Here is a 15,011-nt window from a genome sequence, read left to right on the forward strand (position 1 = left end):
GAGTAAAATATAGCCGTGTGAAAACCAGGTTTTCTCTAAGAGGAAAATGCAAAGGAATCTAATGAAAGGAAGAATAAACAGATTGAGATGATTTATCTGCATCTGAACTCAGATCCTATCTGCTTCTAATTTAAAAGCCTCTGCTTGCTTTCCACTTTCCCGAGCAGAAAGGGAGTAACCACTACTCCCCGCCTCCCCACTCCCACCCACCACCTGGCCCACTTACCCCACAAGCTCATGACAGTTTGCTTTTCCTAACTTGCCTCCACACTGTCCCCACCAAGCCTCACATTATAGCCATTCTTGGTGGGTCACTGTTGCCCAGCAAGAAATATATCTCACATGAATCTCTGGTCATGGCTCTGCACATGCTTTTCCCTAGGCATGGAATGTCTTTCTCCATTAGTCTACCTGGAAAATGATTTTCTCAGGCTTCAGGAACTGGCATAAGCGGTTCAATCCCTGGGTTGGGAAGATCCCCTGGAGCAGGGAATGGCTACCCACTCTGGCTCTAACCTGAGGAGCCTGGTGAGCTAGAGTCCATGGGGTCGAAAAGAGTTGGACACAACTGAGCTTTTTAATCTTATTCAGAAAAAGTCACTTCCTCAACAGCCCTCCCGTCACATGATTCTACCAGTTATTACACTGCATGTCACTCACTGGTGGTTGTCTGTCTGTCTCCCTCACTAGGTTATGGGAGATAAAAGATACTTCTTATTCATATTCATATCCTAGCAACTAGATGAGACCCACTAAATATTAGAAGCCCAATGTGTATCTTGTGAGTTGAAATGAAATGAAAGCTTGTCACAGAAGAAACAGTGAATTCTCCCTGCCCCTGGGTTTTATTTATTTAGATAACCTACAGAGCAATCAATCATGCAACAATTTGTAAGAATCACAAAGGATGCCAAAGGAGTCTAGCCCAACAGTAATCTTATCATTTTATAGGAACAAAAGCAAGAGTGGTTATGCAACTTACTTAGATTGATTTTGCTTTTTGTATTTACTATTGTGATTTCCCCATAATTTGATAAAATAACTTTATTAAAGGGCACTTACAATTAATGAGCATATTTTTAATTTAATAAATATTTATTGAATACAGACTCAGGTGAGGCATTCACCTTGAGCTCTTAAATTTCTCATGGACCAAATCATTTAAATCAAGGTAATAAATTATTTTAAACAACTTGATAGAGATCAGCAAAGAACCAATTTTATTATAATGGCACATGCAAAAATTATTTAGAATTATTATATAAAATAAAAATATTTTTTAATCAAAACTTAGAATGACATCCTAGACTCCAGGAAAAATATTTTCTTAAGAGTGAGAAGAAGAAATTTAAATTTCCTGTGTCTCAAGGTCAAGGATCATGAACTTGTAAATATTCATATAGAAAAGCATAAACAAATATATTCCTCTATGACTTTCCTGAAAAATATCCATTTAACAATGTAAATGAAAATTGTGTTAGGATTAAATAATGCCCTGTATAAATCTCCACAAATTTGTATCAAAATCTGGAGAGGTGGTCTGAGCCACCAGGGAAGCCCACTGTGTCAGTTTGACAGAACCAATGTTCAAACATTGACTCACACACCAAAAACAGGTAAGTTGTTATAAACTGAAATAAACATATTTTTAAGAGGGATCTTAACAACAGACTGGTTCCAAATAGGAAAAGGAGTACGTCAAGGCTGTTGTGGGGCCCTAAATGGGAAACCTTAAAAAAGAAGGGATAGCTTTGCGGTTTAGAGCTAAGATGGCGCCTGGCGGAAGAGATGAGGGCGCGGCCTAAGTTGTCTGTCAAAACTTTTGATTGGCTCTCTTGATTTCTGTGCACGTAGATAGCGCATGATCACCATAGACTCCTGTTATAATGATGGCACGTGATGATTTGACCTTTAATGTGATTGGTGCAACTATGGAAAGTCCCTCACAAACCCCTCCCTGCTTGCCTTTAAAAAACAAGAGCTTACAACAATAAACCGGAACTGCTTAGACGGAACCCCTGTCGCGTCTGATTGGTTTGATTGTCTCTCGCTGGCCAAGGGGCTGGGTTGGTGGACAGCAGGCTCACCTCTCCTCAGGACCCCTTGGCTTTGCTGAGGGAAGTTCCACTGCCTCTCTCTTTCTGCGGAGCGCCCCCCGCAGGCTGTATATTTGTCACCCTGCTTATTTAACTTATATGCAGAGTACATCATGAGAAACGCTGGGCTGGAAGAAACCCAAGCTGGAATCAAGATTGCCGGGAGAAATATCAATCACCTCAGATACGCAGATGACACCACCCTTATGGCAGAAAGTGAAGAGGAACTAAAAAGCCTCTTGATGAAAGTGAAAGAGGAGAGCGAAAAAGTTGGCTTAAAGCTCAACATTCAGAAAACGAAGATCATGGCATCTGGTCCCATCACTTCATGGGAAATAGATGGGGAAACAGTGTCAGACTTTATTTTGGGGGGCTCCAAAATCATTGCAGATGGTGACTGCAGCCATGAAATTAAAAGATGCTTACTCATTGGAAGAAAAGTTATGACCAACCTAGATAGTATATTCAAAAGCAGAGACATTACTTTGCCGACTAAGGTCCGTCTAGTCAAGGCTATGGTTTTTCCAGTGGTCATGTATGGATGTGAGAGTTGGACTGTGAAGAAAGCTGAGCGCCGAAGAATTGATGCTTTTGAACTGTGGTGTTGGAGAAGACTCTTGAGAGTCCCTTGGACTGCAAGGAGATCCAACCAGTCCATCCTGAAGGAGATCAATCCTGGGGTTTCTTAGGAAGGAATGATGCTAAAGCTGAAACTCCAGTACTTTGGCCACTTCATGAGAAGAGTTGACTCATTGGAAAAGACTCTGATGCTGGGAGGGATTGGGGGCAGGAGGAGAAGGGGACGACAGAGGATGAGATGGATGGATGTCATCACTGACTCGATGGATGTGAGTCTGAATGTACTCCGGGAGTTGGTGATGGACAGGGAGGCCTGGTGTGCTTCGGTTCATGGGGTCGCAAAGAGTTGGACACGACTGAGCGACCCAACTAGGAAATTAAATGCTACCACCTCCTCAAAATACTGACTTTTCTAAAGAAGACATCAAGAAGCAACTGCTTTAGCTATTAAAGTTGTCTCTCTATGTGTGAATGTGAACCCAGAGGGCCAACCATACTAGCCATTTTTATACAAAGGATTTGAGCATCAGTGAATTTTGGTATCCATGGGTCATCCTGCAACTAATCCTCTGTGGGTACTGATGGATGACTGTACTTGTTTTGGGCAATTCTAACTTGTTAGTGGAAGGTAAAATACTATTTCTACCTTTATATAGACTAGTGTTAAAACCTGTTTAAATACTACAATGAAAAACATTTGAAATAATAACCCTAATTTTCAGTAGAGAAATTTGCCTGTTGCATTTTAAGGCCTTACTAATTCAGTGGGTAAAAATGAGAAGCTAGTTCACTGTGAGAAAAGTCACAAGAGCATGGCCATGATAGAATGGACTGCTAGCCAGCTGCTCTTGCTGTTTCAAGGTACTTAGCGTCAGAACCAATACCCATCAGGGCATGCTTCACTGATCTAAAACAAATACACTGCCAGCTATTTCTCCAGCAAGAATGGGTTTGTTGCTGGATCAGCAAAGAATTGCATTATGGGGTCTGCAACCACCACGGTGATCCACAGGCAAAGCAAAGTCACACACCCCCTGCCCCCCCACCCCCTGCTCCCTGCCCCCCAAATGGCAAGGAAAGACAGGAAAAGGAAGTTGGGAGGGTTACAGTCAACAGAGAGTTCATTCTTTTCATTAGCTGAGTTGTTGCCAGGAAAGGAGAGGAGTCTTTCTTCTTCCTTTCCTGCTCTGCTGTCATCACAAGTTGTGAGATCTATTTCTTCTGGTGTCCCAATACTATTTAATTGAAATTTCTGTTTATTAATTTTTCACAGCTTTGGAATCACAAACTAGCCAATATGCATTTTCATTGATTAGGCAACCTTTCTTCTCTGTCTCACTAATTGTTAAATAATTTAACTATCACTTCTGAATAACATCCTATTAAGACATGTTTGTTTCATATTTATTATAAACTCTACAAGACTATATATGTATATGTGTGTATATATGCATATTTATTTATATAAATTTATATGTAAATATAAATATAATATATATAAATAGATGATATATATACACAATATCAATATTTCTTAGATCATTCCTACAGGTTAATTTTTCTCATTTTAAGATAAAGAATCTGAACATGAGAAAAGATAATGTCTCTGTGTCATTCTCTAAGTGATGCAACTATATTTCAAACTCAAACTTATTCTCTAGGTATTAACAAAATTCTCCAGTTTATGTTCAGCGTAAAACAAAAGTCATGTTTTGCAGTATGTAACTTAAAGGGATATTTTCTCATAGTGTTAAGTCTGTATTTTCTGAAAACTTTCTCCCATGCTGCTGGAGATTCCAGGAGACAAGCACACAGATGGATGTGCTGGGACCCCACAGGCTGCCTCAAGGAGTATTTGGTCCTAGTCATTTAAAGCCAAGGAAAATTCTGATCAGTCCTTTAGGATGTCTACCTAATGCAGAAATTTAACTGAACTCACTTAGACAAGCTTTCCCCCAGTAAGAATCACTTGGCTCCCAGTAAAGCATCATGGACAGCTGTGGCCAGCATTATTCTCCCCACTGCAGGAGACAACACTTGGCCACTGGAACCCTGCTCCTACAGAGCAATTGCTAGCCCTGGCTTCTCAACTGCAGCTGCTTCCATCAGTTCATAAGATCCCTTACACCCAAGACACAATCAGAACCAAGGATTTGGTATCTCTCTTCCCTGTTTATATTGTCACTGCCCATGGGCCAAGCCTTTCAGATCATTCATCAGCTTTTCGGCTCTCATCCCCACAATGCTTTTAACATATTTTCTCTTGAGCCAATGTCTCCCTCTAATCTCTCTCAAACCTTCCACAATGACCACTGATATTCCCCTAAATTGTCTCTTATTAAAAAATGACCTTAACTGAAACCTAGATGTTCCCAGAAAACGTAATTTCCCTTTTCTACTCAAGCAAGGTGCTTTTATTTTGTGGTCTGTTTATTTTCCCTCCCACACTCCCAGTGATTAAGCATTGGGCTAAGCAGTGGGATTTGTGTCCTCCTGGTTTCCAGTAGCTGCATCCAAGTCTCCCATGTTCCAGAACTTTTCAGCAGTTTCAAAGAGAAATTGAAACCTTAAGCACAATCTTCATCTTCACTTTAGCTTGTAATCATCCAGCTAAATACAATAGCCACATGAACAGACCATCCAACAATCTTCGTGTTAATTAAACTTCCTAATGATCTCCTCCACCTCACCTAGCCACCTACTCCCTCTATTACAACATGAACTCTGCCTTCTTAAGAAATTTAGCCACCCCCAAAGCACCCATTTCAAATTTCCTACTCTGACCACAACATCCATTCTTTCAGCCACTTGCCCGGAACCCCTCTCTGTCCCCTGAAGCAATTATTCATATGACCCATTCCCAGGTGGCACTAGGGGTAAAGAATTCACTTGCCAATTCAGGAGACATAAGAGACATGGGTTCAATTTCTGGGTTGAGAAGATCCTGGAGTAGGGCACGGCAACCCACTCCAGTGTTCTTGCATGGAGAATCTCATGGACAGAGGAGCCTGGTAGGCTACAGTCCACTGGGTCCCAAAGAGTCTGACGCAACTGAAGCAACTTAGCACACACACATTGAGATCATCAGACCACGATCCCTATTACTTTTTTACTACATCTAAACCCTTCCAGGCTTAAAGTCTTCCTCACACAGGTTTAATTCCATAGATATTTATTTCTATTACCCTGTTTCCGATGCAGCTCATTCCCCTGTCCTTTCCTTTATCATCATAGCCAAATGGGTGTTCCTCACTTTTTCTCGAGTTCATCACTTTCACCTCATTCTTCTATTTACTCCAGTCTGGATTCTGGCTGTACCACTCTAAAAGTTACTCTTGTCAATGAAATCAATGCCACCCAGACAGCTCAATCACAGGAAAACTCCTTTGGTCTTTCAGTTGATTTCAATAAGTCAACCAACAATTTCCTGTTCTTGAAACACCTCCTTTTCTTTTCTTCTTTAACAGAACATTTTCTTATTTTTCTTCTCATTTCTCAGGCAGTCTCTTCTAGTAACACTTGCCAAGTAGTAGACCTTTAAAGACTGGAACTTTGTAGGGCTCAGGTCTAAGTATATTTGAATTTATCTTCATTCTTTAATGTTTATATTTTTTCCTATTCCTTTTAGACCATGAATATAAATCAGATTTATATTTCTATTACAACCTTTCTTCCAAACCCTAGAACTATAGCCAAATGCCTAAGTAATATACCACTTGGATATTTCACAATTAAATTGTGTATTTGTTTAATTAACTCAATAATTTACCTTCAATCTGCCTGATACTGTTAGATAATCGGCAGTTGCGTGTGGGTGTGTGTGCGCTCAGTCATGTTTGACTCTTTGCAACCCCATGGACAGTAACCCACCAGGCCCCTCTGTCCATGGAATTCTCAAGGCAAGCATACTAGAGTGGGTTGCCATTTCCTCCCCCAGGGGATCTTCCTGACCCACAGGGATTGAGCCTACGTCTCCTTCTTCTCCTGTACAATTGCCAAAAAGACAATTAGCTCATGCATAATCTGTTGAATTTCCTCTCACAAATTCTAAAAGTGAAAAAGTCCATGAACAAAATATTTTTAACACTTAAGTTTATTTCCCTGAACCACCATCGGGCCCCTTATATATACTATACTCTCTTCTTCTGAAAGATACTCTGCTTTGTCATTCTTTTCAAATGTAACTGAACTCCTTTCAAATGCTGATTACCAGCTTTCCCTTTCAAACAGACTTTGGAAGTTTGTTTACCTATGAGCACAAATTCTTTCTCCTCAGTGAATTATAGAGCAACTCTTGAAAGCCTGAGGGTGTAGTGGTGGTGAACTTGAGTTAAATGTATTACAAAGAGAACCTGTAAAGTAAACTCGCTGTGTTAATAACTGAGGTATGGTGGTTCCTTGTGTCTTCCTTGTAGCTATGTTTCTAATTTCCTTTCACCTGTAGATCTACAGTAAATAATGCCAGACAGATGTTCAAATGCTGAGTTTTGAGTCCTTTCTATTGTCTCCCAAGATTAGGAAGATATTGGTGACCATACCAGTGAGCCAGTGAGCATTTCTGGCATGCTTATTGTCAGTATGAACCCTGAATTTGATGCTGGGTCTGCTTCATTATGTGAAATATGAGGAAAGTAAAACTAAAGATCCACCTCAAACTATGTTATGATAAACTGCTCGAGTTTCCTCTTATCTTCATTTCATTGGAAAAAACTATGCCCCTAGCAGCAATCCATTTCCAAAACTAAGGAAGCATGGGCTGAGTGGCTTCTTTCTAGAAACCTTTCAGTAGTAATGAAGCCCTCCAAGCTGGAAACTGCATCTTGTCTGCCTTTCACTTTGGAAAACATGTTTATCAATTCAGCCATGAATCATTGCTGTCTTTATGCTAAATCGGCAATCCAGGTCTACGTAGTTATTTTCCACTGCCACTGCAGGCTTTCTCTTCTTTTCACATCTGAATCTCAGCCCTCTTCTGCTGAACAGAATGACTGGCCTCCTTCCAGACTTCTCAAATCTGATTATGGAGTCCTCTGAGGATAGGTCTGACTGGTCTACACTACCTGAAGGGTCAACTTCAGCTCAGAGACAGCCCTGCTGCTCTGTTCTAATTGGTGTGTTATGGAGATGTCAGTCTCCCTGAGGCATCAGCAGACAAGAGTTGGAGAACAAGGTGTCCATGCAGGGCCAAACAGAGTTAGTCTTGAGTTCCATTCATTCTTGACCACTGACGATGCACAAGACATTTCGAATATAAAGCCTCATGTTGACTTTTATAATTCTTTAAAAGCAATATCTGTCCTTGTACATTACAGTGGTTAAGATGTTGGTTAATGAATCAGACAGAATTGGATTCAGATTCTAGCTGTGTGTCCTTGGGCAGCTTAATTGGTGTCCCTAAATCACAGTTTCTTCATCTGAAAATGTTGGCCAGTCTTAGTATCTACCCTCTAGGGTGGTAGGGTTTTAAGGATTAAATGGAATTTGGTAGATAAAGAGTAGAACATAGAACCATATTATTAAATGTGTTATATTCATTGTCTGTTTCCATAATAATTCAATATTCTTTTAACTGTCACTACCATGATTTATTTCTTTTTATTATTTAGTGATTCCTTAGCTTAACTCTCCTTAGGCCAATTCTTGATATCATATCTTAACAATCTAACCATCCAAAAGGAGTAAAGATAAAAATTTGCTCATATCTGAGGAAAGATGGCAATTTTTTTATTACTTTAGTATTACTTTGAAAACTCAAATATTAGTGTATTTGAAATTGATTGAACTCAAGGCCTACTTACAACCTAGTTGTGGTGTTTGCTTTCATTTGTCTATTTGCTATTATGTGTGATTTCTAAAAATATGAATAAACTTAAAATCAGGTATTTGGGCACTAAACCATAGAGTATTTACTAATATGCCAGAATCTATAGTGTATTGTGCTAGACGTATATAAATACAGTGTACAACTCAAAGTAAAGAGACCACCCGTTTATACAGTAGCCAAAACAAAATTTATTCTTCAGATAGAGTTTACACTTGGGTTTTCAATCAGATTGGCAATCAACTGATGTTTGACTAAGGCCATGGCACACTCTGAGTGGGGCTTCCCTGGTGACTCAAATGGTAAAGAATCTGCCTGCAATGCAGGAGACCAAGCTTTGATCCCTGGATTGGGAAGATGCCCTGGAGAAGGGAATGGCTACCCACTCCAGTGTTCCAGAAAAACATCTATTTCTGCTCTATTGACTATGCCAAAGCCTTTGACTGTGTGGCTCACAATAAACTGTGGAAAATTCTGAAAGAGATGGGCATACCAGACCACCTGACCTGCTCAGGTAGGGAAGCAACAGTTAGAACTGGACATGGAACAACAGACTGGTTCCAAATAGGAAAAGGAGTACGTCAAGGCTGTGTATTGTCACCCTGCTTATTTAACTTCTATGCAGAGTACATCATGAGAAACCCTGGACTGAAAGAAACCCAAGCTGGAATCAAGATTGCCGGGAGAAATATCAATCACCTCAGATATGCAGATGACACCACCGTTATGGCAGAAAGTGAAGAGGAACTCAAAAGCCTCTTGATGAAAGTGAAAGAGGAGAGTGAAAAAGTTGGCTTAAAGCTCAACATTCAGAAAACGAAAATCATGGCATCCAGTCCCATCACTTCATGGGAAATAGATGGGGAAACAGTGGAAGCAGTGTCAGACTTTATCTTTTTGGGCTCCAAAATCACTGCAGATGGTGACTGTAGCCATGAAATTAAAAGACGCTTACTCCTTGGAAGAAAAGTTATGACCAACCTAGATAGTATATTCAAAAGCAGAGACATTACTTTGCCAACAAAGGTCTGTCTAGTCAAGGCTATGGTTTTTCCTGTGGTCATGTATGGATGTGAGAGTTGGACTGTGAAGAAAGCTGAGCACCGAAGAATTGATGCTTTTGAACTGTGGTGTTGGAGAAGACTCTTGAGAGTCCCTTGGACTGCAAGGAGATCCAACCAGTCCATTCTGAAGGAGATCAGCCCTGAGATTTCTTTGGAAGGAATGATGCTAAAGCTGAAACTCTGGTACTTTGGCCACCTCATGCGAAGAGTTGACTCATTGGAAAAGACTGATGCTGGGAGGGATTGGGGGCAGGAGGAGAAGGGGACGACAGAGGATGTGATGGCTGGATGGTATCACTGACTCAATGGACATGAGTCTGAGTGAACTCTGGGAGTTGGTGATGGACAGGGAGGTCTGGCGTGCTGAGATTTATGGGGTCGCAGAGTTGGACATGACTGAGCGAGTGAACTGAACTGAACTGAACCCACTCCAGTATTCTTTCCTGGAGAATTCAATGGACGGAGAAGCCTGGCAGATGATAGTCCATGGGTCACAAAGAGTCAGTCATGACTGAAGGACTATCACTTCCATTTTTTCACCACTCTAAGTGATCTTTATCTTAACTAGTCTAATACTACTAACCACTTTGCTGGAGTGGCCACTAACTGTTCTTTTGGCTTCTTTAGTAAATGGATGAACTAACTTTTCACTTCTTGTCTTCGATCTAATTCTGGGCTTCCAATCTCATATCTTCCCATGATATAACAGCTGTATTAGTTTGCAAGGACTACCATGATAAAATATCATAGACTGGATGACTTAAACAGAGGAGTTCTGGAGGCTGGCAGTCCAAGGTCAAGGTGTTGGTAGGTTTGATTTGTCCTAACACAGCTCTCCTTGGCTTGCAAAATACCTTCTTTCTCACTATGTCCTCACATGCTCTTTTCTCTGGCATCATTTCCTCTTTTGGTAAGGACAGCGGTCTTACTGGATCAGAGCCCAAGATTACGACTTCATTTGTTAACCTTAATTACTTCCTTAAGTGTCCTACAGTCAAATACTACAATATTGGAGTTCAGGGATTCAATATATGAAATTTCAGGGAACACAATACAGTCCATAACAACAGCTTTGCAGGCTAATCATTTGGTGAGGCTCAATCTCCCTGACCCTGTTGGAATACTGGAATAGTGAATGAACATTATGCTATAAGCAACTTCCAAGAAGGCCCCCAAAGGTGGGGCTGAAGACTAATATAGCCAAATTTTATAGGGCCTGGAAAACATTAAGTCATGTCAGTCATTTAGGCAGGTTAATAAAAATGGCATTAAAATTATTTAATTATCAGACCAATAACTCATTTAGTAAATAGGATGAAAAATTTTTCTTTTTTATAATGAAATATTTCAAATATATAGCAAAATATGAAAAATAGTAAAATGAATACTTGGGTGTTGTTCCAAATGAATCAAATCACATTCTCTTAAGATAGTTCTTTTAAGAGAAATACTGTCCTTTTAAAAAGAAATGTAATATTAGAGACACATTTGAAGCTCCTGTGAATCTTTGCTTGATCATAGTTCCTTCTTTCTATCCCCACAGGCAATTATTATTTTGCTTTATTTTCTCACCACCATGTGTATTTTTATACTTTTGCTTCATGTGAATATTGCTGTTCTTATTATGAATATTGCTAGTCTTAATAAGAAAAGACTGTTCCTTTTCTTATTATTAAATTTCACACAAGTGGCATTGTAATATAACTAGGAGTCCCAAATTTCCTTTCATACATTTAGCTCCAGATATTTTATTATAATTGTTATATAGTATACTAGGGTTGACTATATCACAACATATTCATTCTTCACTTGATGGACATTTAGATTATTTTCAGTTTGTTAATCTGTACAAACAACACTGATGGAGGATTTTGTACCTAGCTTATTGTGTGAATGTTCAAAATTTCTCTACAAACTGTAGAGGAGGAAAAATTTTCTTTGACCCTCTTAGGGTTCCTGGAAGTGTCAAAAAACTAAACTGATAAAGACAAATTAAAGATAGAAAACCATGCAAATGTACTTAATATAAGTTGTAAGTGACACAGAAGCCTTCATAAGGAAACGAAGGCCCAAAGCAACGTTTAAGCCTGAGCATTTTATCCGAGGTTTAATAGAGTGGACAGTTGTGAGGTGATATGATAGGTCAAAGAGTATGAAAAAAAAAAGTGTAATAAACTGAGGAAAACTTAGCAAGGACCGTGTTGGGATTTTTCTTGGCACCCCTTTGTCTTCAAAGATTAGAATGCTCCTTTTGTCTGACTATAGGTAGGATACCTCACACATGAGGGCTTTTTGAGCTGTTCCAGAAGAGAGCAGGGGGATGATCAGAGTAACCTTCCTTAGTCTACTGTTTTCTCAAACTCTTTTAGCTTGAAATAGTCAGTATGCCCAGGTGCCATATTTTGGAGTAGAATGTCCTAAATCCCATTGAGAATATGCTCATAAGAGTGAAAGGATCTCATATCTCCAACTTTATGAAATATTGCCAAATTGCCCTTTACACTGGTGGCACTTGTCGTATCCCCCCAACAACTTCACCAAAATTTGTTATTATAAAATATTTTTGTTTTTTCAAATCTCTCAGGGTGTGATGCTAGCATCATATTATTTTAACTCATATTTCCTGCTCTCTGGTAAGCATCTCGTATGTGCTTGTTAGCAATTCAGCTTTCTTTTTCTCTTAAATCCTTTGCTCATTTTTCTATGGCATTATCTACCTTATTAATTTTTAGAAATTACTTATATATTCTTATTCAGATTCATGGCAAATAGATCTTACTAGACTCTAGCCCATCATAAATACATTTGTTTACAGTTTATAGTTTAATAAGTTTACCTATTGCTGTATAGAGAATTTTCATTTTAATGTAATCAAATATATCACTCTTTTCCTTTACAAGTTTAAAGAGGAGTTCAGAAATTCTTTCCTATCCTGGCATCAAGATATTCATCTATATTTTCTTCTGAAATTTTGAAGTTTCATTTTCACATCTAAATTCTTAACACATGAGTTCAAAAAAAAAGGTGTTAATCTACTCAGAATACTGAATAAATAAATTGGTAGGCATGCTTACTAATTTTATCATCTTTATCTGATAGTTCTAATATCTGAAATTATGATTCTTGCTCATGGTAAAATTTTTCCTGATGGGCTTTATATTTTATATTATGAATTTATCATCAAGATTCTTTTGAAGTCCTGGGAAGTACGAGTTTGGCTTAGAATGGTTATCCTTATACTTCTGCCAGACACTCTTGGGGTCAGTTCAGTTCAGTTGCTCAGTCGTGTCCAACTCTTTGCGACCCCAAGAATCGCAGCACGCCAGGCCTCCCTGTCCATCACCAACTCCCGGAGTTCACTCAGACTCACATCCATCGAGTCAGTGATGCCATCCAGCCATCTCATTCTCTGTCGTCCCCTTCTCCTCCTGCCCCCAATCCCTCCCAGCATCAGAGTCTTTTCTAATGAGTCAACTCTTCGCATGAGGTGGCCAAAGTACTGGAATTTCAGCTTCAGCATCATTCTTTCCAAAGAGCACCCAGGGCTGATCTCCTTCAGAATGGACTGGTTGGATCTCCTTGCAGTCCAAGGGACCCTCAAGAGTCTTCTCCAACACCACAGTTCAAAAGCATCAATTCTTCGGCACTCAGCCTTCTTCACAGTCCAACTCTCACATCCATACATGACCACTGGAAAAACTATACCCTTGACTAGACGGACCTTAGTTGGCAAAGTAATGTCTCTGCTTACCCCTATCTAATATTACTATTTAAATGTTATTTCTGATTATGGTTTTCTGGAACACTCATATAAAATAAAGTAGAACCCTAAATCCACATAGTTATGAATTCTCAGGACCCATGCATATTTTCCCACCATGGCTCACACTACTACCTATAAGTTTCCTTGTGAGGGTGGATTTACTAATGAAGTAGCTAGTCTACTCTTTTAATAAGATTATAGCCCTTTGGGAGGGGCTTAGCTCAGTGCAGGATCTTATTTCTGATTCACCACCCCTTCCCTGGACCCAAATTCTCATTAAACTTTTACAGCCCAAGCCAAATAAAATAGCAACCACCTCCACATACTTCTCCAGAGAAGGCAATGGCAACCCAACTCCAGCACCCTTGCCTGGAGAATCCCATGGATGGAGGAGCCTGGTAGGCTGCAGTCCATGGGGTCGCTAAGAGTTGGACATAACTGAGCGACTTCACTTTCACTTTTCACTTTCATGCATTGGAGAGGGAAATGGCAACCCACTCCAGTGTTCTTGCCTGGAGAATCCCAGGGACGGGGGAGCCTGGTGGGCTGCCATCTATGGGGTCTCACAGGGTCAGACACGATTTAAGTGACTTAGCAGCAGTAGCAGCCACATACTTCTCACCCCAATGTTCCACAAACTCACCACCCAGTATAATTCAAGCACTTCAATACTTTTACTTTCTTGAGTATTTCCTTAATTTTCTCACTTGCCCAGCTATGCACTTAAAAGGATTTAAAAAAATACTGTGATCATTCTAGTTATTTTGTTGCTTATAAGTATTGTTATAAATGGATGACCTGTTTTTCTAAGTATTGTATATCAAATATATTCCCTTACTGATTCACTTTAATTAGATAAAGCAGGAATTTTAGTCTTAAAAAATTAATAAATAACTGTTCTATAGTTTCTATTTTCATTTCAGCATTTTTATGCATTTATTTTCTATTTAGAAATCACTTGGGAGATACAGCAAAGAGTTGAAAATCCAGGTTAACTTCCCATAAACAACACTACATCATGAATTATTTATTTTCAGAATTTAAACTCACTGTAACAACCTACCAAATTTCTGCTGTCATGTAAATTTCAAACCAAACAAAACAACTACCCAACTGAGATATTGTGCTACAAAGAAATGTTCCCCATCTCTACCACTTGCGAGTGGGAGCAGGGACAATTTAAATTTTTCCAATTTATGTCAAGAATATTTTTGGGTCACATACAGAACATCTTTCTAGGCAGTTTCCCAACTGATCTACTACTAATATCAGTTATCTAGTTATAGAAACAAATGATTCAATGTGTGTTAATTTCTCACTTCTTATTCCAGAGAGACTAACCAGGAAAAAAGTAAAAATCAACCAAAATATTTTTTATATATCACATGTCTTTATTTGTGCTTCTTTTTGTTTTCAAAATCTATGTTCTCGTTTGCCCTTGGAGAACTGGTAGAGGCCATATGGTTAATATAATCAACCAAGTAAAGGTTGGTTTCAATTGTTAGTGTTCCCAGAAATCTGTTAAATATCTTTTTTTTCCCTACTATGTCATCTCAATGAATAAGCGACATAATAAGGTTAGATAAATGGAATCAATGTAAGAGATTTTCTAAATTAGAGTTAAAAATAAGAATAAGCACTTGATTATGACTTTTTTTCCACTCAAAAAACCTGTTATGTTAAAGAGA

Source organism: Oryx dammah, unplaced genomic scaffold (genome assembly GCF_014754425.2).
Source record: "Oryx dammah isolate SB20612 unplaced genomic scaffold, SCBI_Odam_1.1 HiC_scaffold_4, whole genome shotgun sequence".
NCBI classification, from domain to species: domain Eukaryota; kingdom Metazoa; phylum Chordata; class Mammalia; order Artiodactyla; family Bovidae; genus Oryx; species Oryx dammah.